The following is a 27,214-nucleotide window of genomic DNA, read 5'->3' as shown; positions in this document are numbered from 1 at the left end:
TCAGCTCAGAGCCTGTGGCTGCCTGGGGAAGAGGGAGTGTGCTCCTAAGCTGCCAGGTCTGGGTTCAAAGGCTGAGGGTCGCGTGGCTGTGCCTCGTCCTAGGGTTTGCCCGCTGGGGAAGATGCTTCCAGCTTCAAATCTGGTTAAACACTCCGACATCCACTCGCCCTGGTATTTTCATGGCACGCGGTGATTCATCTCAGCTTCCTTTCTTTGTAACACCTCCCCCCACTTTGCCCCTGCCACACCTTGTCTGTGTCTTTAATACATCCTTATTGTCCACTTCTCCATGCCCCCACCCACCGAAAAACCTTGTAATGACGACTCAGAGACTTTGATTCAGTTGCAAATCTGAAGCTGGCATTAGTGGACTTCATGCTGTGAAAAAAAGAAAGTGTTTCAAGGCCTTGCCCCCGCAGCCTCCCCACCACTGCCTTCTATCCCTGTTGGGTTTTTTGTACATGTGTGTTTTCTCCCCGTTTCCTGCCTTTTCGTAGATATAAAGGCCGTTCTGGTGTTACTAAAAATGACTATAATGTCCAGTGTCTCTTATTTCCATGTGATCTACAGTTGGAAACCCCTCCAAAAAGGAAAAAAAAAAAGTAGGATGAGGAAAGGAAAGAGGAAAATCTGACTGCATAGGCCCCAAAGGCTTTCCTCTAATAGAATGATGGGTTTTAGGTTAAAAAAAATATTATTGTTTTGTTCTTTTAGGTTTAGAAATAATAGGGAGAGAGGGAAAAGCAGTCATTAGGAAGTTCCCTGAGCTGCTTTCCAACTAAGACGGGTGAAAAATGAACCAGCATTGACACTTGGCTCCATGTGAAAGCCCCTGTCACCTCTCCCCCTTTCCGTGGCCCTGGCCTTTTGTTTCTGGAGAACGGAGCTAAGGTACTTTTTCTCCCAGACCAAAGGCAGCAGGCAAGGAGTCCCCTTGTGTGCGCATCGCCTTTAGATGGCCTTCTCATGGTTATTGTCAATGCAGACTTCCCCAAACAATTGCTCCGGGGAGACAGAAAAGCAAAAACATTTGTCCTATTTTTTTAACCTCTTTGTTTTAGACTTCTTTTTTTCATCCATTCTTTAAATTTCACAGTTTCTATTTGTCTGCAGAGAGACAAACGAAACAGCATGAAGCACGTTTTTACCGTAGGCCTCACTGGCGATTGGAACAGCCTCAATAGAAATCCAAATTCTAAAACACTGGCTGACTTGGAGGATATGTGAATTTTTCAGCTCGGGGGCTCTGAAGTCAGATTAGCACAGATTTTTGAACCCAAATGCCCTAAAATGAAAAGATAAGAAAATAGGATTCTAGAATTATTTGGGGGAAAGCATGAAAAAGGTCATCTTTTGTCTATCTTCGTGTCTTGTGCCCCATCCTTAGAAACTTAATAGGGGAGAACTGCAAACCTCAATGAATTCTTCATTTAAAAAAACAAAAAACTCCAACCCTGGTTGTTGTACTTTCAATATAGCATTTAATGGATCGTTTTAACTCACGTGTGAAAGTGCTCTTGGTGCATACTATGCAATGGATACTGTGTTGAGAATTTTTTTTTTTTAATCTACAATTTATATAAACAGGCAGTATCCCCTCACCCATTTCTTTTCCTCTTCTGTTTCCCTTTTCCTTTCTTCTCCTTCCAACCTGCTTCCCCTCCAAGAATTCAGTGGTTAGCATCAGACTGACTGTAAAGGGATGTGTCAGACGATGGGGATGGCCTATGAACAAAATAGGAGTCCCACCTCTTTTTCCTTGGCCCCAAACAAAGCGCCTCTCTCTCTTGTAATGTATGGACCCAGATTGCGATGCTGTCCTTAAGCATCTGTCCGCCTTTTCATTAAAATTCTCAATTTCAAGGTTTAGAAACACAAATGTAAGAATCCCCCTGGGTATAAAAGTCTTGCATGGCACATTCCCTTTGCCCTTTCAGAAATAATATTTTTGTTTAAAAAAGAAGGAGCGAGAAAGAGAGAGCGCTTTACGCAACATGTAAAGCTGTTTTAAGGCAACTTCTTTATTTTGGCTTCCTTAAAACTTGGGGCTTTGTAACTTAAAATTAATTTAGAAAAACTCTCCCGAATCACAGCTTTTAAAAAATAGTTACTCATTTGTGTCTTTCTTGTGGGATATCATTGACAGATTTAGCACCTGAGCTGGGGAGGGTGGGTAAGGAAATTAGATAATGTTCCACCTATGATTTGGGGGTAAAAATTAATCTATGGAAGTAGCACTGTAGGGATGGATGGAGGCCTTGAGGCTTCAGCAGAAAAATGTGAATCAAAACATCTGTGTGCAGGCCTTGGCACACCAGCTTCCAATGGTTATGAAGGCAAATGTGAGCTGTTTTGAGGAAGGTCTGCATTCTGTTCCATACCCAGGAAGGCCCGGCCACCCAGCGGGTACCAGGCCCCTAAATATAACTGCCTCAAAATCATGGGGTGAACTCAGGCCATGGAGTGAAATTCAGCTCCAAATGGTTCCTTGTTTATTTCAGGAACGTTTGTTTTTGTTTCTTGCCCTCTTCTGGATTTTTCTTTGTTAAAGCCTCCAGGTTATTTAAGCACTTGTTTTAAAAATCAATGTCTACATATAATTTAATAAAAATAGAAGAACCCGGAAGGGTGCACAAATCTGTTTAAACCCAGCTGTACTGTGAAAAGAGAGCCCAGGTTAAGCTGGAAGTCAGAATGCTGATATCCACTGTATCTTAGAAATCATATTTACCTTTGCAAAAGTGGAAGGATACAGCATTAGTAAGTGTGTATGTGTAGAGAGAGAGAGAGAGACAAGCAGGTTTGGCTCGGTAGAATCATTGTAATTTACCAGCCAGCTCAGTGTTAGGGGGCAGGCCTCTGGCTTGGAGAATGAGTAAGGGGAGGAGTAGGGAAGGGGTTAGCGCTCCCTGATTTATTTTTAAATATTTATCCTTTCGGCTGTTGCCAATTACGCTTTCCAGATGAGACGAGACTGGGTATGGAGAACTGCGAGGGAAGAATTGCCTTTTCTGAGAGTGGGTTTATTTGTCAGCAGTGTTCAGGATGGAGCGATGAGAATGTCAGGCTGTCACTGCTGGGTAGGCCGTGGGTTTAACATCAGGCAGCTGCCCTTCGAAGAGCCGGGGCTTCCAGAGCTGGAGGATAGAATTTGCAAGGAGTATTTCAGAGAAACTCCCGATTTCGTATGTAAGTGCAGAAGTTGCCAGTTCCCTCTGAAGAGGTATTGTTTTTATGAATAAGGAAAATGAGTTTTAGTAGAGGTGACACCCAGCTTGTGTGTAGTCCCTCATTTCCATAATGTACAGAGGCCATAGATCACTGGCCTGTGGATTACCTGTTAAATTTTTGCCTAGAACAAAGGCAGGCTTGACTAGGCCTCATCTTGTGTGTAGCTGGTGCCAGATAAAGAAAAGGAACTCAGGGTCACTCTCAGTTCTACTTGTCAGGCCTCTGAAGTGCAGGAGGCAGGTCTCAGGGTCTGCTTCTTGGGACAGTGGCAGTATTAGGGCAAATCCCCTCCGGGCCTTCTGTCCAGGCACTGCTGCATCCTCCCAGGTTACTTTAATAGCTTGTTCTTTGGGCTTTCTCGCTTTTATTTTATTGGAGGTATTTGTCTGTGGGCCTACCAGGATCATGATGTCATCAGATTACGAGGTTGTCCCCTGTTAATAAAAGTGAAGACAAAGCAGCAAAATTAGATTTTCTGAGAGTATCAACATTTTCTTGTTGTCTTTAATTTATCCAGCAGGGCCTTACCTAGCCTAGGTAAGGAATCTTCGTTTTCCTGAAGAGATTGCCAGAGGCATCTCTGCGTTGTGGGCCACGTTGCTTGCGGTCCTGCTAGCATACATCATCTTCATGTCTTATTCATAGTCACTTTTTCAATTAAATTATTAATTGTTTTCTTTAAGGTGTTCTCAACTTATACGGCCAAAATAAATAACAGTGTGTTTTAAAAACACCACCTGTTCTTGGGCCTGAAGTCAGGTGGTCTGGAAGCAGCTCTGCAGTGACCATAGTCTGGTATGCAAACTCATCCTCCACCTTCTCTGCTGGCTCTTCACCACCACCCCCCCACCCCCCCACCCGTGCCCCGCGCTCTCACGTGTGACTGAATTGGGCTTGTGCCCTCCTTTGTCCCTAATCGGACATGATTCCCTGGAGGCAGTCTTTTCTCCCAGGGTCTTAGCTGAAAAAAAGAAAAAAGGAAATTTTCTCAGAATCTATTCTGGACTAAAATGTAGAGAAGGGCTCTCTGTACCCAACAGGTTAGATACTTACATTAATCGGAACCCAAATTACATTGTGCAGAAAGCCTTCTATACGGGGATGGATGGTTTTCACCAGCTAAGCATCCCTCTTTCTCCCGAGTCAGTGTGTGCCTCATGCTAATACAATTCCATACATACTGCTCTTCTCCTCTTGAGCTGATTATATTTCTGACACTTGCATGGTTCATTATTGTGCCCGAGGAAAAGACTCTCCAGGCTGTAAGGCCAGCCTGGGTGGGTGGGTTTCAGAAAGGGTAAAAGCAGGTGCCTTTCTGTGCTGTGAGAATCGGGAGTAAATTCAGACTGAGGGTGGGATTGTGACAGGGAGGACAGAGAACTTCCGGTGAGATTTCTTTGGGACTAGCTTGCAGATCAGAATGGAAAAAGGTGAACTTGGGGAGATAGAAAAGTACCCAGCAATCGCATTGACCAACTGGAAAAGGTGAACTTAGGGAGATAGAAAGGCGCCCAGCAATCGCTTTGACCAACTGGGGTGGCCGGTTTAAATCTTACCCTGGCGGTAGAAACTCCCTGGGAAAGGGCACGATCTTTGCTATCTCTGCGGTGATGTGGCTTTATAAGGTGAGGCTAAGGAGCCTGGAGGCTTCCATTGTAGACTGCAGCTCCTTTTCTTCCCACTTCTTCTCTTCCTCTCTTTCTGGTGATCTCTCCTTCTTTTCTCTTTCTCTGGCCTCAAAAACTATCCTTAACTCTCAACGGAGAACAGGGGGATGTTTTTATAAGTTTCTGCAACTGAAAAACAGAAGTGCTCTGTAAAGCAGTTAATAGGATGGGTGTGTGTTTCCAATAAATTCCTGTCCACATTGGCTCCTGTCCCCATACTAGAGTGGCCTGGCCGTGACGTGGACGGGGCCCAGGGAGCGATGGCTCCGGTTCGGAGGCCCCAGGCTCCTTTTAGTGGCCGAGGGCGCGTCCCTTTCTTCTTGCCCGATTCTAGGCCGGCCCCTGACCTTTGATGAGCGAGGGGTCAGCGCCTCCGGGAGGGCCCGGGCTTTGTTCCCGCCGGGGCCGGTTCCCGGGGCGGCGCAGGCCGAGCAGCGAGGGTTCCTGGCCCCAGGCGGGTGCGCGGGTCCCCCGGCCTGCCCCAAGGCCCGCGCCCGGAGCGGAGCGAGCGCAGCCGAGCGCCCGGGCCCCGCGCGTCCCTGTGCGTCCCCAGGTCCCGGGGGGGGGGGGGGGGGGGGGGGCGGGCGGGCGCGGTCGCCGCCAAGCAACCCGGCCTGCGCCCGGCACGACTGTAGATGTCAGGCTTTGCCCGGGGAGCCGAGCGGCAGCGGGGCTGTGAGTTTTAAATTAACCTTCCGCTTTGTTGCTGTGTAATGTGGATCCCCGAAGGCCCCCCGCCCCGCCCGCCCCCCTTCCCCGGGTGGTGCGTGCTGCAAACTGCGAGTTGGGCTTCATTTACATAAAGCGATTCCGGGCGGGCGGCGGCAGAGGAGGCGGCGGCGGCGGCGGGCAGGCCGGGGACCGGGACGCGAGCGCCGCGCCCCGTGGGTGAATCCCCGCCGCGCCCCGGGGACCTCCCTCCGGGGACGGGCCGACCGCCAGCCCCACCGCCAACATGAGCTCCCCTCCCCTGTCTCCGGGCCCCCTGCTCCTAACCAGAGCCACCTCCGAGTCCCGGGGCCAGCGGGAGGTGGGGAGCATGCCTCCTGGGGTGGGTGAGCTCGGGGCTCGGGTGCCACTGGAATTTCCCGTTGTTGCGCATGGCGGCGCGGCCCCCGGACCTGCAAGTGCCGCCTCCCTCCGGAGGTGCGTGGAGGCTTGGTGTGCCAGGTGAGTGCAGCTTCCCTCCGGGTCCGCGCAGCCGGCCTGGAGCCGCGGGCAGGTGCTGCGAGTCTTGGCTGAACTTCCCATTCTCTTGGGGCGTGTGGGGGAAGGGAAGGCTGGATGCACTTGAACTCCCAGACTCCAGTTGCCACCTACCTAGGGTGAGAGCGCCTAAATTCCACTGGGCACACAGTAAAGCTCTTCCTCCTTCCTTCCCTTCCCTCTGTCCTCCCCTCCCTTCTCCTTTCCTGAGTCTGCTTTTGGATTAGTTCCTGCCTTCTGAATGCTTGTGGTACTGGTGTCATTTAGAAGTTTGGGTGCCTCCGCCTAAAAATGCACCCTTTTCAGCCCTGGAGAAGTCACTGGTCAGTTCGAAACAATGTGAAGAATGCACTTGTGGAGTAATTAAAGGGAGAATCAGAGTTTTGGAGCTGGAGGGCACCTTTGGAGAGCATCTTGTCCACCCTCTAATTTTAGTTTTTTTGCACTCTTGGAAAAGTCAGAGCATTTATTTCCTTGGGCCAGGGCGGGATGGGGAGCTGATGCAAAGGAGAGAGTCAAGATTTTTATCCTGTTAAAGGAGGAGGAATGCCTATGTTTAGGTCAGTAGCAGAAAAACAGTATCAACAAAAAGAAGCATTGTAGGCTTGGAGGGAAGCGAACCTTCTGGAAAATAGTCTTTTCTGCCTTGGACACACCTGTGTTATGATAGGAAAAGGCCTGGAGGGCAAAGCCTGCAGCTCAATGCATGGTGTGTACTAAGAGGGAATTGTGTGCCACAGTGGCACCTCATGTGTTCAACTGGCTTAAGTGAAAGCCGTGAGCAGGTGAATCCAGGAGGGTCATCCCTCCCCCCGCCCTCTATTTGTATCATTTAACAGGCCTTGAAGACTCCCAAAAAGCCACTGACAGATAACCCCAGAGAGGACAGATGGCCCTCCCTGAGCACAAAGGGAAGGCCTCTCCTTCAGACTGGGGCCTTCTTGTCGGAATGTACCAGGGCAAAGCCTTGAAGGTATATTGTGAGAAAGTTACACGTCATCTTATTTCTCTCTATGCTTTGAGATCCTTGGAGACAAGTCACTAAATAAATAGAGTATAATTTAAAGCTCACCCTAGCTGGGGAAACTCTGTTTCATTGCCATCAAGCAGCAGGTGCGAGTTTGCAGAGTTGGCCCCTTGAGTCCCCTCATTCCTAAATTCAGGAGGTGTCAAATCTTCATGTTCAGTTAACGGCTGTGGTTTCTGGATAGGTTTCAAGGGAAACCCTGAAAATCACGAGTTCCAGGAGGCTGGGCTGGAGGAGAACGTGTGAGTGCTGTGGTGAGGACTGCCTTGGGTAGGAAAACATACACCTTTCAAGGTAACCTGATCGAGACAGGCCATAGCAAGGAACCTGAGTCTGCTCCTTGTTATCAGAACAGCCACTGGCACCCTGAGATTTGGAATCCCTCTTGCTACTCAAACATTAAAAACAATTAAGGCAAAAGTGAGGTGTGAGGGAAGTCAGGAGACCACGGTTCCAAATAATTGAAGGGTTTCAAGAATGGGGTCTTTGGAGAGAGGTACATACCTGGATGTTTGCACACCTGTATTTGCGTTCATTGCAGGCACCCTTTCAGAGAGTGTGTAGCTATGATGGCCCAGAGAAACTTTTTCTGTCTCCCTTTCCTAAATTACAGGACTGAGGAGTTGTCTGCATGGCGTTTCCAGCATAGTTTTCAGAAAGCATGTAAAGTGCCTCTCAGAGTGGGCTGGGGTCACACTTGGCTCTTTTATTTAATTACACAAGTGTTATTTAACAACATGGAGCAGATGCAGAAGCGAGCACTTTTACACTTTAAAAACAGCCCTTTCAGAATCACAAGGAATTAAGTGACTTGGAGACCTTCTGTCTTTTTGACGTGGGTCACTTCCCTTTCTCAACCCCCCTTCTCACTTTTTTTTTTTTTGAGTGGCTGTACTTTCTATGAACTAGAGCTACTGTTTTCCTTTTCTCCAGAAAACAGTATTGATGAACAGGGAACTATTGAGAAACACTTGCTAACTATTCCAGAATAATAATAATAATATAAATCCATGCTGCTTCCCCAACCACCTGAAACTTAATTTTGGTTCCTTTCCTTCCTTTTTTCGATAGCACAAATGAATGTTAAGGGCTGGTTGGAAAGGCCCAAGTAAAACGGTGCTCTCCACAGGCCCCTGCCTGGCTCTGCCCAACAGGACAGTGAAGTGCCTGCTTTCTTGCTGCTTTGAGGTTGAATTTAACTGCTGTGTCAACCCAGTGCCAATTGGACAGCCCAGTGGCAAGGAGCTAAAATAAGCAAGATTTCAGTTTTCATCATTATGACTTTAAATGATGCTTGCTAGACACTCCCAGGACCGGCCTGGCTCATCTTTGGTGACCCAAAAGTGGTTAGTTCATTAGAATAAATCTGTGATTACAGACTGCTGGAAAAGTATTATCTGGGGCTAGCGGTGATGTGGCTTAGTTCTGGCATCCAGGAAACATGTCCTTATTGTCACTGTGTGCAGTTGTTCCTTTTTGGTGTATCTTTCAGGGGTAGCAGCTTTTTTTCTTCCGCCTACAAAGTATCAGAATATGGAAATACTTGAGGGCTCAGAGCAGACCCTTACCTATGAAATTATTTTTATTGCAGAGTTGTAACAGTGTCATCTGAAAAAGTAAATATTTAAGTGACTAAGCAACATTTTGTAAAAGTGTACGGAACTGGTTTGAATTATTTAAAGGGGAAGAAAGTGAGCTGTCTTTATAAAACTTACCTTTTGACCGGGCATGGTGGCTCATGCCTTGTAAACCCAGCACTTTGGGAGGCCGAGGCTGGCCGATCACTTGAGGTTTGGAGCTGGAGACCAACGTGACCAACATGGAAAAACCCTGCCTCCACTAAAAATACAAAATTTAGCTGAGCGTGGTGGCGCATGCCTGTAACCCCAGCTACTCAGGAGGCTGAGGCAGGAGAATCGCTTGAACCTGGGAGGCGGAGGTTGCAGTGAGCCGAGATTGCACAGTTGCATTCTAGCCTGGGCAACAAGACTGAAACTCTGTCTCAAAACAAACAAACACTCACCTTTTAAGAGTAACTCACTTGTTTCTCAGCTCAATGGATTTAGCCTTGACTTGCAAGTAGGCAGCAATGATTCTGGCCTGAAAAACTTATGTAAACTCCATCTCACACTCACTTGTACAGCACACTGAAGATGCCTGTCAGTAACCTGAAGAAGTACAGTGTGTGCTGTGGTTTATACTTTCATTTGTTATTGAAATGATTGCTTGCTGTTCGCCTGGCCTATTTCTGTGATGTTTGGGCCTGTTGGCTTGCTCTGGTTCCCAAGGCTGGTGCAATTAACCAGGATGGGGGCGTTACTGTAAAAACACAACAGGGAGGCAGATTCCATTACAGTTAACTTCATAGGGGCATCCAAATGCGCTGGTATGAGAATTTGGTGGTAATGGTTATTATTAGAAATCACAGCACAGCTCAGAACCCCCGTCCTCTGCCTGAGTTAAAAAACGGTGGTCAGGGGAAATGGGAACCCAGTTTTAATAGAATCCAGGCAAGGGAATTCCTTGGCAGGAGCTAGTTTAAATCATAAAGGGTGCCTGTTCTGTCCAAAGCACAGTGTCCTGTGTCCTTAGGCCACTCAGATTGAGAAAGGAGCACACAGAAGCTACAGTTGTGTCAAACCGCCCCGAGGGAGAGACCCAGGCAGAAATCTTGGCTCATTGGCAAGCTACTTTCAAAATCCAGATTAAAGAGAAGCACTACAAAATCAACAACTGTCAGATGGCTTTTGTCTATGATTTAAAGTTGACTGCCAGACTGATCTCTTTGAACATGTGCAAAGTGGCAATCAGATGTTGGAGGGCTTCTTTGGGCTAATATGGTAAATGACTCTTATATGGACAGAAACTGAGGACAGAGGTGCAGAGCAAGGCTCACTGCCGATTGACAGCAGCACTGAGCTGAAGCTTCAGAAGTAGGGAAACAAGTGGAATGTTTCTAGTTTTCATTCTTTGGGCCAGGGGACAGGTGGGTGAGGACAAGGCCGTGGTCTCGGCAGTGATGGGGGTGTCTCTGGAGAGTTATTTGCCCAAGGAAAGTACTTTGGCCTTTAACATTTAAAGGTGATTTTTTTTTTTCTTTAATGTTTCTGCCTTTCAACCTTCATTCATGGAGTTTCTTGCTTTTACAAGAATAACGGCTCAAATACAAACAGGGAGGGAGACATAGAAAGTTTGCGAGGTGGCAAATTCAGCCTCATTTTGGAGCAAGACTTCTGGCCTCTTAGCAAAATGCCTGGGCTGCATCTGCCTTTTGGGTGACCCCCCTCTGCCTGTCCACCAGAGGGTCACCACAGCAATCTCATCAACATGAGTGTTACTGCGTGGGGGGTTTGACGTGTACCTTCCCAGAGGGGCCTTTGCTGGCTTGCTGTGTCCTGGAGGTCTTAGGTGGTTCCACTGTGCATTCTTTGAGCTTTGGTATTAACATATGTGTGGCCTCTAAGATGTGTCCATCCTTTTCCCTCCCTGGAGTCAGGTCTGAAGCTTCCAGTGAGGCGGGCAGAACATCTGCTGCCCTCCCACCCCTACTCCTGGCTGCTGGTGGTTTGGGATGAAGCCACTGAAACTCCCTTGCAAGGCCAACCCTTGAGAAGATGGGCTGGTGCTGGGATGCCTCTCACTTTCTATTCTGCTTGATTTCTGGGAGGAAGCTGATCACATAAGGGCCTTAAAGGCTTTCTTAAATGGTGACCTGGAGTTTCATTGTTAAGTGGGTCTTTTGGAACCGCAGTTAGGAATGTATGGATCACCTTCCGTCATCTGCAGGGAGACTTGGATTGGAAGTGGGAGAACTGGCTCCACTGGACTCTGAAAAAGGCGGTGGAGTTTTCATCTGCTGCTGATTTCATCCACTGTCCCGAAAGTTATCTTGGCCACAAACCTTTGATCTGGGAGTGAGACCCCTGGCCCCATGCTTCTAGGGCAGGAGTCAGTGACTGCCTGTACCCCCTGTTCTGTGCATATGGGAGAGAGTGTTAGTTAATGAGTGGGACTGAGTACTTGGGGCAATTTGGGGTGGTGAGGCGTGACTGGGGCTTACACACTGGAGGGGTCATATGTAGGCTTCTTGATGGGGGTTCTTTCAAGAAGGAGGAGGCAAAAGAACAGTTTTGCTTGTTTGTTGGTTGTTCCTGACTCCATCCAGGAGTGTGACTGGAGAAAACGTCTTCTGAGTGTATCGGTTAGGCTGGGTTTTGGATAAATGGTTCCTGGTGCCCATCTCTATCATAGGCTCTGCATTTCTGTAGGAAAATTCCAGTTCAGAGGCAGTTGCTCTCTGTCTTCTCATTTGAATCTCCTTAGTGGAGAGGCAGGAGGCAGATTAGTTGAGTGCAGAAAGACCAAGGGGCTTAATCTGATAGTTGACCTCAGCCCTGCATCCCCCAAAAAAGTCATATAAGTGCCTGTTCAAATATCGACATCTGTCTCCCTTCAGTATCCAAACAGCGCTTTTCAGAAGCGTTTAAACTCCTGAAAGTCTATAAAAACCACATATGTGTAGATGTGAACTGAGCTGCTCCCCATGCTTCCAGTCTCTGAGTGGCCTATGTCCGATGACTTCTCTCTTCCCAACATCTCTGTCCCATGCAAGCTGCTGAGGAACACACGGGTGCCTTTCTTCTCCATCTCCCAACTTTTCTTTTTTCTTTTTTTAAACAATTGTTCTTAACTACTCAAGAAGCAATGCAAGCCTCTTCCACCATTTCAGGCCCTGCTTCCTAAAATGCTCTTTGGCTCAAGGCCTTGATTCTTAATGTACATTTGGCCTTGACTGGGGGAGTGGTTTCTACTTCCCTTTTAACAGCGCTGCTGTTTTTCTGTGGAGTATCTGCATCAATGTTAAAGTGTCAGGACACTTTTGGACACTTTGGAAGAGGCCCATGGATTTCAGTGTGTGCGGCAGGAGGTTGGTGTCACTACTCAAGCGACCGCTTTTAAATGCCATCTCTGTCCTAACAGAATCTTGAATAGTGTTGAGATGGGCATTGATGAAGACTTTCAATCTGTGTACCTGGCTACATGAATGCGTGTTACCTGGACCCCTGTTGGTTCGTTTTTCATAAGATAGTATTTTGCCCACTTTAAAAATGTCGTTCAAGTAAAGAATGGCAGAAATGACAGTAATAGGGTCCCCTCAGCCCTGCACACCCTTTTTTAATGGAGGAAGTCGAAGCTGGTTTTTCCAACCGATAGGAAATCCAGAAGTATATTTGGGGAAAGCAGAGAACTTTTACACCTTTTGGAAAGGGACTGTCAATGTGTTTTGCCCTTCCTGGTGAAACTATAAAAATTATCCAGACAGTGGAAAAATTGGGTGACAGAGGAAACCCTGGTGCAGACTCCCAGATGTCTAACTGGAGGGAGGTGTGGTCTTCCTCATTGGTTGAAGGTAGGAAATAATTACAAAATAAAACAGGGCAGGGTCTGGCTGAGGACCAGAGTGCTGCTTGTAAATCCCCTTCAAGTGGGGACTCACAGTGAATGGGAGAAGCAAAGGTGAATCAAAAAAGCCCACTCTTTGGAAAGGCGGCCTCTGCTCTTTCCTCTGCTATGGGCCTTACACCCTCTGCTGAGGCCATTGGTGGGAGACCCGAGCTATGTGACTTTGGACCAGTAATTTAACCTCTCTGGGCCTCACTTCTTTCATCTGTAAAATGGGCATAATGCATACCTTACATTCATAGTGGGAAGTAAATGAAATAGGAATCAGGGCTTCACGGCACTTCGCATACTAAAAAGCCTCTCCAGATATTAGCTGCCATCTCCACGCCCTTTTCATTTCTTTCTTTGCCACTGATGGCCTCTGCTACCTTTCGTTTCTTACCACCTTGCAAGAAATAAACTAAAAGGTCCAGCAATTCTTCTGTTCTTCCCCATGGGGTGGAAATAGAGCCAACTCCTTTTGACATCTTTGCAACCGTATTCGGAAGTGAAAGAGTCGGAAATAGATAGTGTCCCCCATCCGCCCCAGCCCTCCCCATCGGTCCCCCTCCCCAGGCTGGCAGGCGGCCCTCCAAGTGAGCAGCCTACTCAATGACCCACCTAGAGAGGCCTTCCCGGGCTGGCTTGTATATGCTAATAGGCCTGACTTGTCCTGGCTTGTTTGTAGTGATTTGTGGAGGCATTTATATGCAAATACTATCAACTTGCAGAGTTAATTATCATGTGCCTCCCCTCTACCCCCTCCTGCTCGGCCTCCCAGCCTGGCTGGGCTGTTCTCATTCAGCACCACGCTCTTCCTGTCTTGGCCTCGCCTGCCGGTTGCCCTGGCCTCTTCCTGTACCTGCAGGCCCCATCACAGCTCCTGTGCTGCTCCGTTGCCTGTCACAGGAACCCAGGCCTAGCCTGTGTGGTCAGGCATGGTGAACTGGGCATGCCAGTGACTCCCCGGGTTCAGACTCTGTTAGAAGCATACCGTTGCTTGAAGGGGAGCCTGCCTTATGTTGCTTTGAGTTTTAAGCCCCATTTTAACCTACTAGCTTGAAAAATAGAGCTGCCCAGACATATCAACCCTTGACACTCAACCCAGTCTGGCGACAAAGCGATTATAGCTTTTAAATTATTGGTAGTATTTTCATTTCCTCACATTGTTTATACCCCTCACACTTATGACCAGTTCTGAGCTCTGGAGAGAAGCCATTTTGCAGAGGGGTGTCCTCTCCTGCCCCTGGACATCTGAGTATTAAAAGTGGGCTTGGGTTGTGCACGGTGGCTCACGCCTGTAATCGCAGCACTTTGGGAGGCCGAGGCAGGATTGCCTGACCTCAGGAGTTCGAGATCAGCTTGGGCAACGTGGTGAAACTCCATCTCTACTAAAAATAAAAAAATAAAAAAAGAGATATACTTGAGTGGACCTCAGGCCTGGTCCGTTCCTCGTTGTGTGTTAGCACTGTTGATGTTTGGGGATAATTGTTTTTGGGGGGCGTGGGCCACGTTGTGCATTGTAGGACATTTAATATCCCTGACATCTCCCCGCTGGATGCCAGTAACACCTTCTCCCCTTGATGTGACAATCAAAAATGTCTGCCGGAATTGCCCACTGTCTCTTGGGGAGGTAAAATCGCCTCCAGTTGAGAACCCCTGAAATAGAGGTTACATTTGCTTCTCCTGGTCTAAAACAATGGCAGGTTCCCGGCCCCTCCCCCAATTTCAACACCCTCACTGCAGCCCAGGAGTTGAGCAGCCTCTGCCTATGTGATTCCACCTGATATCAGATGATACTACTTGCTTAATTTTACACTGGACTTTTTGGCATTTAAAAATGAAGAATCTGGGCTGGGCGTGGTAGCTCAAGCCTGTAATCTCAGCACTTTGGGAGGCAGAGGCGAGCGGATTGCTTGAGTTTAGGGGCTTGAGACCTGCCTGGGCAACATAGGGAGACCATGTCTCTACAAACTTTCTTTCTTCTTCTTCTTCTTCTTTTTTTTTAATTACCTGGGCTTGGTGGCATGTGCCTGTAGTCCCAGCTACTCAAGAGGCTGAGGCAGGAGGATCTCTTGAGCCCAGAGGTTTGATCCCAGAGGTTCAAGGCCAGCCTTAGCAACATGGCAAGACCCCATCTCTACAAAAACAATATGAAAATTAGCCTGGTGTGGTGGTGCATGCCTGTACTCCTAGCTACTCAGGAGGTTGAGATGGGTGGATTGCTTGAGCCCAGGAAGTAGAGGCTGCATTGAGCCGTGATTGCGCCACTGCACTCCAGTCTGGGTGACAGAATGATATCCTGACTCAATAATAATAGTAATAGTAATAAAAAGGTAGAGTCTTTCCTTTTAGAGCATGGTAATATGCTAGCACTTGAGGTGGTAACATTTTCACCTCTCTAGTGCTGTCCAATAGAAAGAGAGTACAAGCTCATATGTAATTGTACATTTCCTACTAGTCATTCATAAAAAGTAAAAAGAAACAGGTGGAATTAAGTTTAAAATAGATATTTTCAGCAACCCACGATTTCATCACGATGTTCTCGTCTCATAGCTCAGGACCAGCCCCATGTCCAGTGCTCAGGAGCCGTGTGGGGTTGTGGCCATTATATTGGATGGCTTGCTTCTGGGATGATTCTGGTCCTTTGCAGCCATGACGTCAGGTCATTTTGTACTGTTACTGAGTCAGGGAGGAAGTTTTTTTCTTGTCTGTGTTTATTCTCTGAAAGGTAAGGCCTTCCTTGGCTGCACAGCTGCAGCTGAGAAGCAGAGGCTGGAGGGGCAGGATCTGTAATCTCTAGGGAAGCTGCCCCGGCCTCCACGGGGGAGGCCCTCTAGACAGGATCTTGGGCTGAGCCTGGATGGTGGCGGGAGGACGGAGGGGCGGGGTCAATATTCCGAGATTCCGAGGGCCCCGTGGACTCTCGCACCACACAGACTAATGCTTCAGGTTAATTTTGTGTACAAGTTCCCTTTTGTTGGACAAGGGGATGAAAGTCCACAGCTGTGACTGGAAAGAGGGGAAGGACCCTCTGGGATGACCTTGTTTTGGAAAGTCTAAATGGAATACTAATGGCTGAGATCTAAGACGGGTGATGTATGTGTGTGTTTGACTGGGCTTAAAGATAAGGTGAAGAGTATTTTAAAAGTTAGTGTGCAGCTTCCCAGATAACCGTATGCCTGGGGCCAGGTACAATTTATGGCAAGCTGGTAGTCATGGCTGCGTGTTGGCCTCACTTTATCTTTTGAATCCTGGCTCTATAGCTTAACCGGTGGTGTTCTGTTTGTTTATTTTATCTTTTTTGGGTGGGTGGGGGACCTGGGGTTTGGCCAGGTTTTACAGTGAAGCATAGCAGCATTTTATAATACACAAAGGGCTGTTCATATTTCTGCTCCTGGGTGCCTTGGGCTATGTCACTTTTTACTGTCCCTAATGATAGCACATACCGGGATGTTGCATTCTAGAGTTTCCAGGACCTGAAGTGCAGGCCCACATCTTGTACAGTGCCACAAGCCTGCCAGAGCTGTGAGCCGGGGAGGAGGTGTGGAGGCCTTAATATAGCTCCAAGCCCCAGGTTTCTTTCATCTCTGAGGTCAGCTTTTTCCTGTTGCCTCTTGACTTATTGAAACTGTCGCCGGGCTGGCCAGCACACCCAGCAGACTTTCCTAGTAAACACAACAGCCCTGGGTGGCAGGCTTCTCGCTTTTTCTAGACAACAGATGAGCAGTGGGATCTTATGTTACTCAGTGGGATCTTTCATCTCTCCTCTGAGTCATTCCCAAAAAACCGCTTTTCTTAGAACTTAGAGAGAGGCAGAATTTTACAGTGACCATGGCATTTCATGGATGCATTTGAATAGCAACCGGATATTTGAATACCTCCTTACCCCAGTATTCCTAAGGAAGAAATTTACACTGAAAAATACTCCCAAACTTTGTGTTTGGAAAACGTATGTTCTTGAGCTAGTGTGGACTCTGCTTTTAATAGTCGGGTGGTGATATACGGGTGTATCTTAAATCTGGCATTCTTTCCTATTTGTACTCTGATAAGGTATAGTTGATGGGAGGGTGGACTGAGGGTTTTTTATTTGGGCAGCAGTAAGAATGAAATGGACAGTTCTGATTTTTGGACATAGTCTACAAAAATAACTTATGATAAATTGGCATAGGAAGTTTGCGGGTGTGTTTTTTTGGATGGTGAGAGATGTGGTCGAACTTCCCTCAGACTCTTCGCTTCACCTCTTCAGTAGGCCACGGCCATCTGCTTTAACAATTTTATTTTTTTCATTTTAAATCCTCAAAGACAAAGGGATCTGGAAGTTCAGACCTGTCCTGCCACATTCCTGAGTAATTTGGTTTTGATTAACCCAAGGAGAGAAGTTGGTTTCTCCTAGCGACCGACCGAGGGGATCAAAGCACCAGGAGGGGCAGTTCCGTTAATACACGCAGTCCCCCTCCTCCCGGCCCCTCTCCCCCTCCTCTTCCTCTTCCCTCTACCTCCACCTCCCTCCCTATCCCTGGGCCTTTTCACCCTCCCCCTCTTTAGAAGCTGAGCAGGAGTTATTTCCACTTTCTGACTCTCACAGAAGTGGAAGTGTATCATAGCGCTTTGGATGGACAGACGGGGGAGAAATACATCCCCCCACCCATCCCTTTCTTCCTAAACTCCTTTTCCCCCCACCAAGCTGCAGAGCACATTCCTGTGCTAATCCGGCTGCTGGAGGAATGCAAATGGCTGTAATTGTGTGCCTCTGGACCGGCCTTCCGCATCTGTGCCGCTTTTCTTCTTTGAGGAGGTGGCTAAAAAGTTCATTTACATAGAGAAATGAGACTGGCCTTGTGATCCCTAGTGGCAGAATAGGGACTTTCTAATAGGAGAAGGTGGACACCAGGATCCTGCTGGGCATATTTTACAGAAGGGCAGTTAAAAGGGAGAAGTCTTCTCTTGATAGTAAGAAATCAAGCTGCAGTAGGAGACAGCCTGCTTTTGGACAAGCCTCGTGGGTAGTCCTGGTATTAAACCACAATAAATGACTTATTTTGTTTTTGAGACAGGGTCTCGCTCTGTCTCCCAGGCTGGAGTCCAGTGGCACAATCTCGGCTCACTGCAACTTCCTTCTCCTGGGTTCAAGCAATCTTTCTGCCTCAGCCTCCCGAGTAGCTGGGACTACCAGTGTGGGCCACCATGCCCGGCTAATTTTTTTTTTTTTTTTTTTTGATAGAGACGGGGTTTTGCCATGTTGGCCAGGCTGGTCTCTGACTCCTGAGCTCCGGTGATCCACCTGCCTTGGCCTCCCAAAGTGCTGGGATTACAGGTGTGAACCACCGCGCCTGGCCTATTAACTATTTTTTAAAAGCACGCTGTGGGTCTCAGAAGTGATTGATAAAATTTTGGAAGAGGTTGTCACCCCACTGAGCTGGTCTAGCTTCTGGGTGCACATCTGACCTTGCCTTTTTTCTTAGTTTATACTTGAGCTTGGCAGTGGGTTATTGGATAGTAAGATTGTTCAGCCCAATTAAAAGTATCACTTGGGAGCCAGTACATTGTAGCTTTAGGGAGATATTCAAGAGAGACAAGAGATGTCTGTCTCAGTCATATCCGAGAACAGTTAGAACCCTGCCTGAATCTGAAGTTGAAAGCCAGGCAGATGTTCTGAAACAGGACCATGCAGTAGAAATACAGTGTGAGCCACATAGGTAATTTCAGATTTTCTGTTAGTCACAGTAAACAATGAGAAACAGGTGGAATTAATTTTCATAATATATTTAGCCCAGTATATCCAAAAGGTTATCATGTTAACAGGTAATCAATATTAAGAAAACTATTAATGAGATATTTTATATCCCTTTTATTTGTACCAAATCTTTGGAATCCTGTATTTTTATACCTTCAGCCCATCTCGATCCAGACAAGCCACATGTCAAAGGCTCGGTAGTGACAAGGGGTCAGTGACTAGCTAGTGGATGGTGCAGCTCTGGAATAAGAGATTGCTGCCGTGTGCTCTTCTGAGACATTCTGTTGATGGAACCGAGTCAGCCATCACCCCTGTGACCAGCTGTTTGCATTTATTGGGGTCCAGGGTTGCAGGCTCAGTCTGCACACAGCGGGTTGGGTCAGAAATGCCTAGCTCCCCCGACATGCTCATGAGATTGTTAGGAGATAGAACTGTGACGTTGGGGTGCCAGTGTTCTGTAAACTGCTTCCTGGCATACAGGTGGGGGTGCTCACGTGACTGTGAAAACCTTCCCAGAGGCAGAAGACCAGCAGTGGCAGTAAGGCATGGGCCACTTCCTCGAGGGACAGCCCCACTCTCATCCATTCCTGTGAGTGCTAGTATGTTTGTTACAACAGACTTACTGCTTCATGCATGTTACTGAAATCACAGACAGGGCTGCAGGGAGCCTCTAGAAACCCTCGTTTCACCCTCTCCATGGTGGGTCGCTAGTTTGTGGCAGGAGGAAGGCATGAATCTAGAACCTTCTACCTGTAGGTAATCGGTGTGGTTTTCCTGACTTCACAGTCATTTCTAACACCACACACACAGACTTCCGGGTTGGCTAGTCCAGGGACAGTGTGGTGCGTTGCTTGGAGGGGACTTTCTTTTGGAGGCTCTAATGCCCTCCAAGATGAGAGTTGTAGGCGCTACCACTGTTGGGAAGGTCACCAATCGCAGCAAGAAACGTCCCCTCATCTTCTCTTAGTGTTTATTTGGATTTCTGCTTTCTTGCCTTATCTTGATGCCACGGAATGGAAACCTCCTTCCGTACTCTAGGAAAGTCTCCCTCTGTCATTGGAGGAGGAGAAATGGAGGGACAGAGGGTGATATGGAAAAATCAGAAACAACCTTGCCCGTGAGAATCAGGGGTGTAATGGAGGCAAGAAGTCCCATCCTAGACTTTTTTTTTTTTTTTAAGTTTGTTACAGTTTTTCTTGTTCACCCAGGAAGTGACTTCTTTTCAAAGCTAAATGATTTCAGCCTTGCTACCATTACAGCCCTTCTCAGTGGAATAGCAAGGGGAACTGTCTGCTGGCGTCTAGCAGAAAGCACCACTGTGAAATGTACGCTAGAGAAGATGCTGCTTTCAGACCGGCCCGGGAAGTCCTGGAGTCTTCTCACGGTTGATTTTAGCGTTTCTTGGTCAGTACATGTGACAAGAACAATTTTCCGTCGCCATTGCTATTCCCAGAGCACCCAGCCAGCCTCCTGCGATTCGAGGGTCTCCTCTAGGATGCCAGTGGGATTTGTGCCCCTGGTAAACTGAGAAGTGGGTGTGGATTTGGGTTTGGAGGGAGGGAGGTATCGAATTCCTTTAACAGACTGGCCTCCTGGCAGGCAGGAAAAAAACTGTGAAAGTGTGAGGTGGAAGGGGCCCCGGCACTGGCCTCTGCTGGGGACAGAGCATCGCAGCTGTCTGACCCCGGGTGAAAAGTTCAAATCTGCATTTAAAAGGAGTGCCAGTCCCACCACCACCACCCCCCGCCTACCCCCTTTCCCCCCAGTCAAGTTGAAACTGTTCACGTTTTGGAGGATATGATCTGGCCCTGTGCTGGGACGCCAGGCAGCCCCGCTTCACTTCTGTTGAGACCCAGTGCTGGGGGGCGGGGGGCTCAGCTAAGATGCAGTTCTTGAATAACAATAGTTGTTGAGGACCAACCCTTGGAGGCGCCTGGAAGGGAGGGGAAGTTTCTCCCTCAGTCAGACACTGGGCATTTAACCCCTTTTTCCCCAGGTGCTTGGCAAGGCCTTTCCTCTTCTGTCCTCCCAAGGCCATGGTGGGTTATGTGGGGGTGCTGGCAGGGCTCCAGGGGACTGGGGATAGGGGGTAAGGAGGTGTCTGGCAGCCGAGGTCACCTGTCCATGGAGGGTGGTGGCACTCAGGCCAGGAAGGACTACTTCCCTGTTGCGTGGGGTCAGGGAGGGCCCAGGCTTGGGGAGAAACTTGGGTGGGTTAGGATGAGAGCCTGGCTTCTGTTTTCCATGCTGAGAAGTGACAGCATCTACCTTCTTCCGCCCGCATCCTACTCCTGCTGCCCGGCACCCAGTGGGGGTCTGGCCGCAGCCCTGCCCAGAACCCCGTCCTCTGGGGCTCTGATTTGTTTACTAGAGCATTAGGTGAATGTAAACAGTTCAGCCTCTCCAGTTTTGTGTCCTTAAAGGGTCTGAGTGTGAATACAAATGGGTATTAGGCCCCTGCGGTTCCAATGACTGTCCTCCACCCCCTCTGGTTGCTAACTAGCAGGTCTTTAACCTGCGGGGTTGGGGGCCGGGGGTGGGTGGGGAGGGGAGGAGGAAGAGAAAGTCCTTTGCAAGTGTATGGACTCTGGGATGGCTCCTTTTTTTTTTTTTTTTTTTTTTTTCTGTTCTTTTTTTTTAATGTTGAGCTTTACAAAGTGATGTTGGGAGGCCCCCATCTGTAGGACTAAAAGTTGGAGAACACGGAAGAGGAAAGCTGCCTGCTCAGGGGAAGGCGAGTTATTTTGATCTCTTTTTGGGGACGAAGAGAAGTTTTCTAGGTTCCTGTTACTTAGTCGCATGCGCTCGTGAAGCCTGACTATGGCGTTGAAGAAATCCTTTAGCACCGGGCAGGTGGTTGAGTATACCTCTGGTTTTTTTGTTCTTTCTGAGTCTTCTGTTTAAAATAGTAGTTAGGAATGGATGCCTTGGGGTCCTTGTCCTTGTATGAGTGCGGTCACTAGGGAAGGGTCTGTAGCCAGGTTTTTGTTCTTGTTTTTTGTTTTGCTTTTGTTTGTGTTTTTCAAGGCAGGGTCTTGCTCAGTCGCCCAGGCTGGAGTGTAGTGGCACGATCATGGTTCACTACAACCTCCATCTCCTGGGCTCCAGCGATCCTCCCACCTCAGCACCGCAACCTGAGTAGCTTGGACTATAGGCATGCATCACCATGTCTGGCTAAGTTTTTAATTTTTTGTAGAGACAGGATCTCCCTTCTCCTCGGCATCCCAAAGTGTTGCAATTACAGGCGTGAGCCACTGTGCCCAGCCTATTTGGCCAGTTTTAACACATCTTCTTATTTTCTCCCTACTAGAGTAGGACCTTGTTTTTTTTTCTTTATGGGATCTCAGGAGCCTGTAAAGTTTTGAGGCAATGCCAGACCACTTACTCTCATAAGGTTCTAGAATGTGCATTCTCTTGGGGTGCTGCCTTCCCTCTGAAATTTCAGTGCCCTCACTCCCCCCCCACTCTAACTCCTCCCATTCTCTCCATACCTCTGCCCTCTTGTTCTAGCAAGGGTCACAGTGGGCCTTCTTTTCAGTCAGAGGGCCCGTGGTGATCTGCAAAGGGAGGAGCAGAGGATCTTCCGGCCTGCACAACCGCGTTCTGGTTCATGCATTCGAGGCCCAGCTCGTTCTGTTTGCTGTGGTGGCTCTGAGTCCAGTCACGCCATCATGGGGGCATTTTAATTAGCAGTGCCTTAGTCATTAGTGAGTTATTGTTTTTGTCTGGAAACACTTAAGTACTGTTTACTCGATGTCTCCATGAAATGCAAAACAGCAATTAAGCAGAAATTTGTTGTATGAGGCAAGGACCAAAATGGATCATCAAAAGCAGGTTGTGGTTCCTCCAAACCGAGGAAAATCGCTTTTCCCTTTGGCCTCCTGATACCTGGAATGCTCCAAACTCTCTCTTTCTTCCCTGACCCGCCCCCTAGAGTTATTGGCTAGAAACACTCTGGAACTTCGTGTCTTCCTGCGTTGTTCTTCCTTCCTTCGCCAGCATGAACATTTGGGTTTGGTGAAGTGTGAATGTTTACTTTCCCCCCTCCCCGGACTTTTCTGGTCGGCTACCTGGGATATTTCAAAACCTTTTCAAACGAAGATTAATTATTTGTGAAAACATTTGTGATGATTTACGGAACTTGAGTTCGTTTTCTTTACGCTTCTTGAGACCAAGTGACATTGTTAGTCTGATAGATCCTCGTGACCTCTTGGGAGTATTGGGGTGCCGAGATAAATATCGTATTTACCGAAAAAGAAATCTTTTTATGGATTGGTAAGAAAGAAGCCAAGGCTAGGAATTCTGGCTGCAGTAGAATGGAGAGGCAGCAGGAAAACACACAAGGGGTGGAGAAGTGTGGATCTTCTGTAACTTGGACAAGTATGGCTGAACCTAAGGAAGGAATTGCTCCTTGCTAAGACACAACACAAAACAAAAACCCCAAACCAGCTCCAGTAGGATTCACCCCCTCCCCAGGATACAAGGTTTATGGAAAACGGAATCCCTGGGAAGGCTGACAGGGGTGTGCAAGGGAGGCAGGTTAACTCCGAATGTATCATATTAGCCTTCTTTGCGAGAGACACATTGGGATGGAACTCTTGGCAGCAAGTTGGCCATTGGGGACCCCAGTTTCTAACTGCTCTGGCTTTGGACTCATGCTTCCTGTTTCTTCTTCTTTTTTTTTTTTTTTCTCTTTTCCCTTCAAACAATATCTTCTGACTTCCAGATTTCTGATAAATTGATAAGAGGCATCGCGTGAGTCAATAGAGCTGTAGACACTTTGCCAATATAACCCCGGCTCTATTGATCTGCCAGTAAATTAAAGTCTTACTTAGAGGCTGCCGATATTTCTAATCTCCTGCCTCACCAATTACAGCCTCCCAGCTACCTGGAAAGAGGACTTGAGCCTTCTAACCTTTTTGTGGTTGTTGCGGGTGGGCTGCTCTCCTTCCATGGAACTGGGGGCACTTGCCTTGCTTATCTGGTAGGTGAAGGGGCAGTGTGGAGGAAGATGAACCTGCTTAACTCCTTATATGGGATCTGTCTCCATGCTACGAGAGTCATTAGTAAAAATGTCTGGCACACCAGTTCCATTGTGGTGGTCACGTACATTTTATAGCAAGTCTCCGGGCCACTCTTGCCCTTGGGTGGGCTCCAAGATTGGGGGTAGAGAAAGTTGAGAGCAGCCGGTCTTGGGAGTTATCCTAGCATATTTTATGGCTGTCTTCCACTTTTAAAAAATCTGTGAATAGCCTTTCCTTTGCCCTGGGAGGAGAATGGGGATTTGGATAAATGTTGGGTTATTAGTATTTATCACTTATTAAAACAAAACATGCCTAAGAGTTTATGGAAAAGGAGAGGATCAAAGAGGAGTCCCAAGATACATTAGGAAGGACTGAAGTGTGTTTACGTGCACGCTGCTTTTTTTGGAGTTTGTTTTGTTGACATTTTGCATTCTCCTTATTGAAGCAGAGAAATGACAGAGAAAGAACTCATTTTTTGTCCATTGTAACTTTTGCCAATGTCTCCCCTCTGCCACTTCCCAGGCCAGCCTCTCTGTCATTGGCATAGAGTTGAGTAATGACAACAGCCACCTAAAAATGTCCACGCAGGAACAGTGGGGCTGATCGAGTTCCCTGCTGGGATTCCTACTTGGGCAGTGGCCTTGTGAGCAAATCGTTTGTCCGATAAGCTCTTTTCAAGTCCCGTTTATGTGGTTGGCTTTGGGAAGAAATCTCCAGATAAATGCTGTTTTCTCTCTAATACTCCAGAGCGAAAAATCAATGGGAGGGATAATTCCTTCCCTTGTCCAACACACACTTCTCGTGTGTTTCTACCTGTGGCGTTACTCACAAAATTTTTTTAAATAAAATATCCAGTCCTGAGGTTCCGGCTCTTCTCCAGCATTGCAGGGAAGGGAGCATTAGGAGGCGCTTGTGTGCCCTTTAGAAGGAACAGCATGGACCCTGTGACCAAGGAGGGTTTCTCATTTTCCTCTTTCTCACACTCCTTACCTCTCAAGGGGCCGAAGGTGATGGCGAACCCGGGTCAGGAAATGTGGGAAACACGCCAGTGTGGTTCACTGATGCTAGCTGAGTTTGGGAGGTGATAGAAGGGGCCTGAGGCTCCCAGGAGCAGGTGGAAACCATGGAAAGGTCTCCTGTTCCTAGCAGAGGCTTTCAGAACTGCCCCCTGGGTAGCTGAGGTGGCCCCATGTTGAGGTAGTGGAGGGTCTGGCTTTGGTGAGGTCTCCTCTGCTGCTGGGCTTGAGGAAGGTGCACTTGGCTCCCCTGGGCTGAATGAGTGAAGAAGATGTTAGACAAGGAGAAACCTCAGGAGGTTGGGATTGGCTTTCCCCTTTGTTTGGATTGCATTGTATTGTAGGAGGTGTTTAAATCTTGTTCACACCTGTCGAGGCTGAAGCCTGGCTTTCAGAGCAGTTTGTAACAAGACTTCTGTTGTTGTTGCCGAAGAGGTTTCCCTGCTCACAACAGAGGAACTTTATTGTAGCAACTTGTTAATGTTCAATTAGGCAAATTTTGGGTGCCCTGGGGCGGTGGGAACGCCTGCTCACTTTTTCTGGGCGGCCCACTGCCCCCGTTCCCAGGGTTGGCCCCAGAGAAGCAAAGCCTGTACCACAGGCTCCTTGGAGAGCCACCAGCGGGGGTCTTGGCAGAGCTTGAGAATCCCTCCGAGCGGTTGAAGTTATTGAAGATGGAGTTCTGTGTCTTGAGTTCTAACAATCGTCCCCTGTCTGTTGGTGTTTTGGGGCTCTCCCCACCCTTGGGTGTGGCCAAGGCTGTGCCTGATGCATCCTTAGCCTGTGGGTTGGCAGGAGGACTGACCAACCCCAAACTTGGTGTGTGGCAGCCCCAGCATCACACCGCCCTGGGCTCTGGAGCCCTGTTCTCCTGTGGGATCTGAGCCTGCCTGGCCATACCTGGGCATGTTCTCTGGCTTTCTTCCTGGCAGGACTCCTCCCGAACAACTGTCCGGCGCCTTGGTGGATGGTGTTTTCCACCTCCTGGTGGACTGAGGTCTCGAGACCGTGGAAAGGGAAACACAGGAAGCTGGTTTCTCTGAATAGGAGGTCTGACTCGGAGGTGTTCATGTTTTCCTACGTGAACACGGCTGACAGTTGTCTTCACGGTGGAAAAAAGGGGAATCTTGGGACTGAAGCTCTATCCCCACACCCCCCCAAAAAAGAAGCCGCAGGGTCCCAGAGGGGCCATGTCCCATCCTGTCCTGCCCTGACCTGCTGTCTAGGTGCAGCCGGGACCAGGCGGCCTGGGAGGAGGTGGGAGATGGGTGCTGGCTCCCCTTGACTCTGGAGGCGTCTGTGCTGGCAAGGCCTGGCTGTAAAATATGGTCCCCATGGCAGCCTCGCTCTGCAGTGCTGAGCGATGAGGAGTGCGAGGCACCCGGCAGTGTATTAAACACTAGTTGAGCGCAGGAGGGGCAGTATATCACAGGAGAGAGATAAGCAAAGTTCTCTGATAGTGGATCAATAAAGGTTAGTGACATCATATCTCAAAGTGAGGGAACCTGCTTTCTGCACAGCCATTTATCAGATCCCAGCCTGGAAGGGCATTAACCCCTTTCTGGCCAGATTTCTTCTTACGCAGACCCGAATTCCTTCTTGGTGGTGGGGGCAGTGGGGAGGATAGAGGGTGTCACATGCTGCTTTCGGAAATGCCTTCTGCAGTTAGTGTATGAAACCAGCCGTGGCTAGAGCATGCTTTGTGTATTTATGGAAAGTTTCTTAACTTGAAATTTTGTGCAAAAATTCCCGTAAAAAGGCATTGTTTTCCGGAGACGTTTGAACACCTCGCCCGCATGCGCAAGCTGTATTGGTGTCAGCTACCTGGAGCCTGGGTTACGTTTGGTGTTTGCTAGGCAAGCAGTTCTGACTGGACCAGAGAGTTAAAATTGTAATAAGCCTGGGAATGATCACGGTTTGTCTTTTTTCTTTTTTTTTGGCTTTGTGGTATTCTATTAGTAGATACTGAGAAGTCTCCCAGCAATCTGGGATTGGCAAACTGTAGTCTGCAGGCCAGTTCCGACCTGGCACATTTTGGCATGGCCTGCCAACCAAGAATGGCTCTTACATTTGTAAATGGCCGGGGGAGAATCAAAAGATGAATACGATTATGTGACATCTGACAATATGTGACATTTATATTTGTATTCCTAAATGTTCATTGGCAAACAGCCGCGCTTGCTTGTTAGTGTTTTGTCTGTGACCACTTTCATGCTATCATGTGGTGTAGTTGAGTAGTTGCAGTGAGAATGCGTGACCCGCAAGACCTGAAATAGTTATGTGGCTCTTTATGGGAAAAGTTTGCCAACCCTAGTCTAGGCTCTAGCTCCAAGTCTACTGCTAACTAGCTGTGTGACCTTGGGTAAGTCACTTTAGTTCTCCTTTACCTGTGTTTCACTGGTCTCTGGAACAAAATCTTCTCCCCCAGCAATTCCAGGGTGTGCTGGGAGTCAAATAAAAATGGATGAGAAATGGTTTTGAAACATAGCTTGCATTTGCAAAGGGTTTACTATTAAATGAGCATACCCTTTACTATGTCTTTTTTTGTTTGTTTGTTTTTTGGAGACAGAGTTTCGCCCTTGTTGCCCAGGCTGGAGTGTGGTGGCATGGCACAATCTTGGCTCACTGCAAACTCCACCTCCCGGGTTCAAGCAGTTCTCCTGCCTCAGCCTTCTAAGTAGGTGGGATTACAGGTGCCTGCCACCATGCCTGGCTAATGTTTTGTGTTTAGTAGAGACAAGGTTTCACCATGTTGGTCAGGCTAGTCTCGAACTCCTGACCTCAGGTGACCCACCCACCTTGGCTTCCCAAAGTGTTGGGATTACAGGTGTGAGCCACTGTGCCTGGCTTTTTTGTTTTTCTTT

General features: G+C 48.1%; 1 protein-coding gene and 1 long non-coding RNA gene across 6 annotated transcripts in view; one reads left to right on the top strand and one right to left on the bottom strand.

Annotated features, from left to right (window-relative positions):
* Positions 1 to 1,461: 1,461 nt before the first annotated feature.
* LOC103880531 lies at positions 1,462 to 6,148 on the bottom strand. 4 transcript variants are annotated; one of them, XR_004179645.1, is made up of 5 exons: positions 6,020 to 6,148; positions 4,788 to 5,027; positions 4,109 to 4,192; positions 3,760 to 3,879; positions 1,462 to 3,665 (listed from the first exon to the last, which is right to left on the bottom strand). It is a non-coding gene; the product is annotated as an uncharacterized LOC103880531 (long non-coding RNA). The 4 variants fall into 4 exon arrangements; XR_004179646.1 differs by lacking the exon at positions 6,020 to 6,148 and having other exon boundaries at positions 1,462 to 3,137; positions 3,338 to 3,665; positions 4,788 to 5,492; XR_002519403.2 differs by lacking the exon at positions 6,020 to 6,148 and having other exon boundaries at positions 4,788 to 5,492.
* The window catches only part of ZFHX3 (zinc finger homeobox 3), a 264,904-nt gene continuing 243,675 nt past the window's right edge, over positions 5,986 to 27,214 (top strand). For both annotated transcript variants that reach the window (XM_009196784.4, XM_017953504.3), the window contains exon 1: positions 5,986 to 6,068. The gene's annotated coding sequence lies outside the window, so the exon portion shown is untranslated. The remainder of the gene's footprint in view (positions 6,069 to 27,214) is intronic.

The sequence above is a fragment of the Papio anubis genome, chromosome 18 (assembly GCF_008728515.1).
Source record: "Papio anubis isolate 15944 chromosome 18, Panubis1.0, whole genome shotgun sequence".
In the NCBI taxonomy this organism is placed as follows: Eukaryota; Metazoa; Chordata; class Mammalia; order Primates; family Cercopithecidae; genus Papio; species Papio anubis.
Note: the sequence above shows the minus strand (reverse complement) of the source record. Positions and strands in the feature narration are given on the sequence as shown.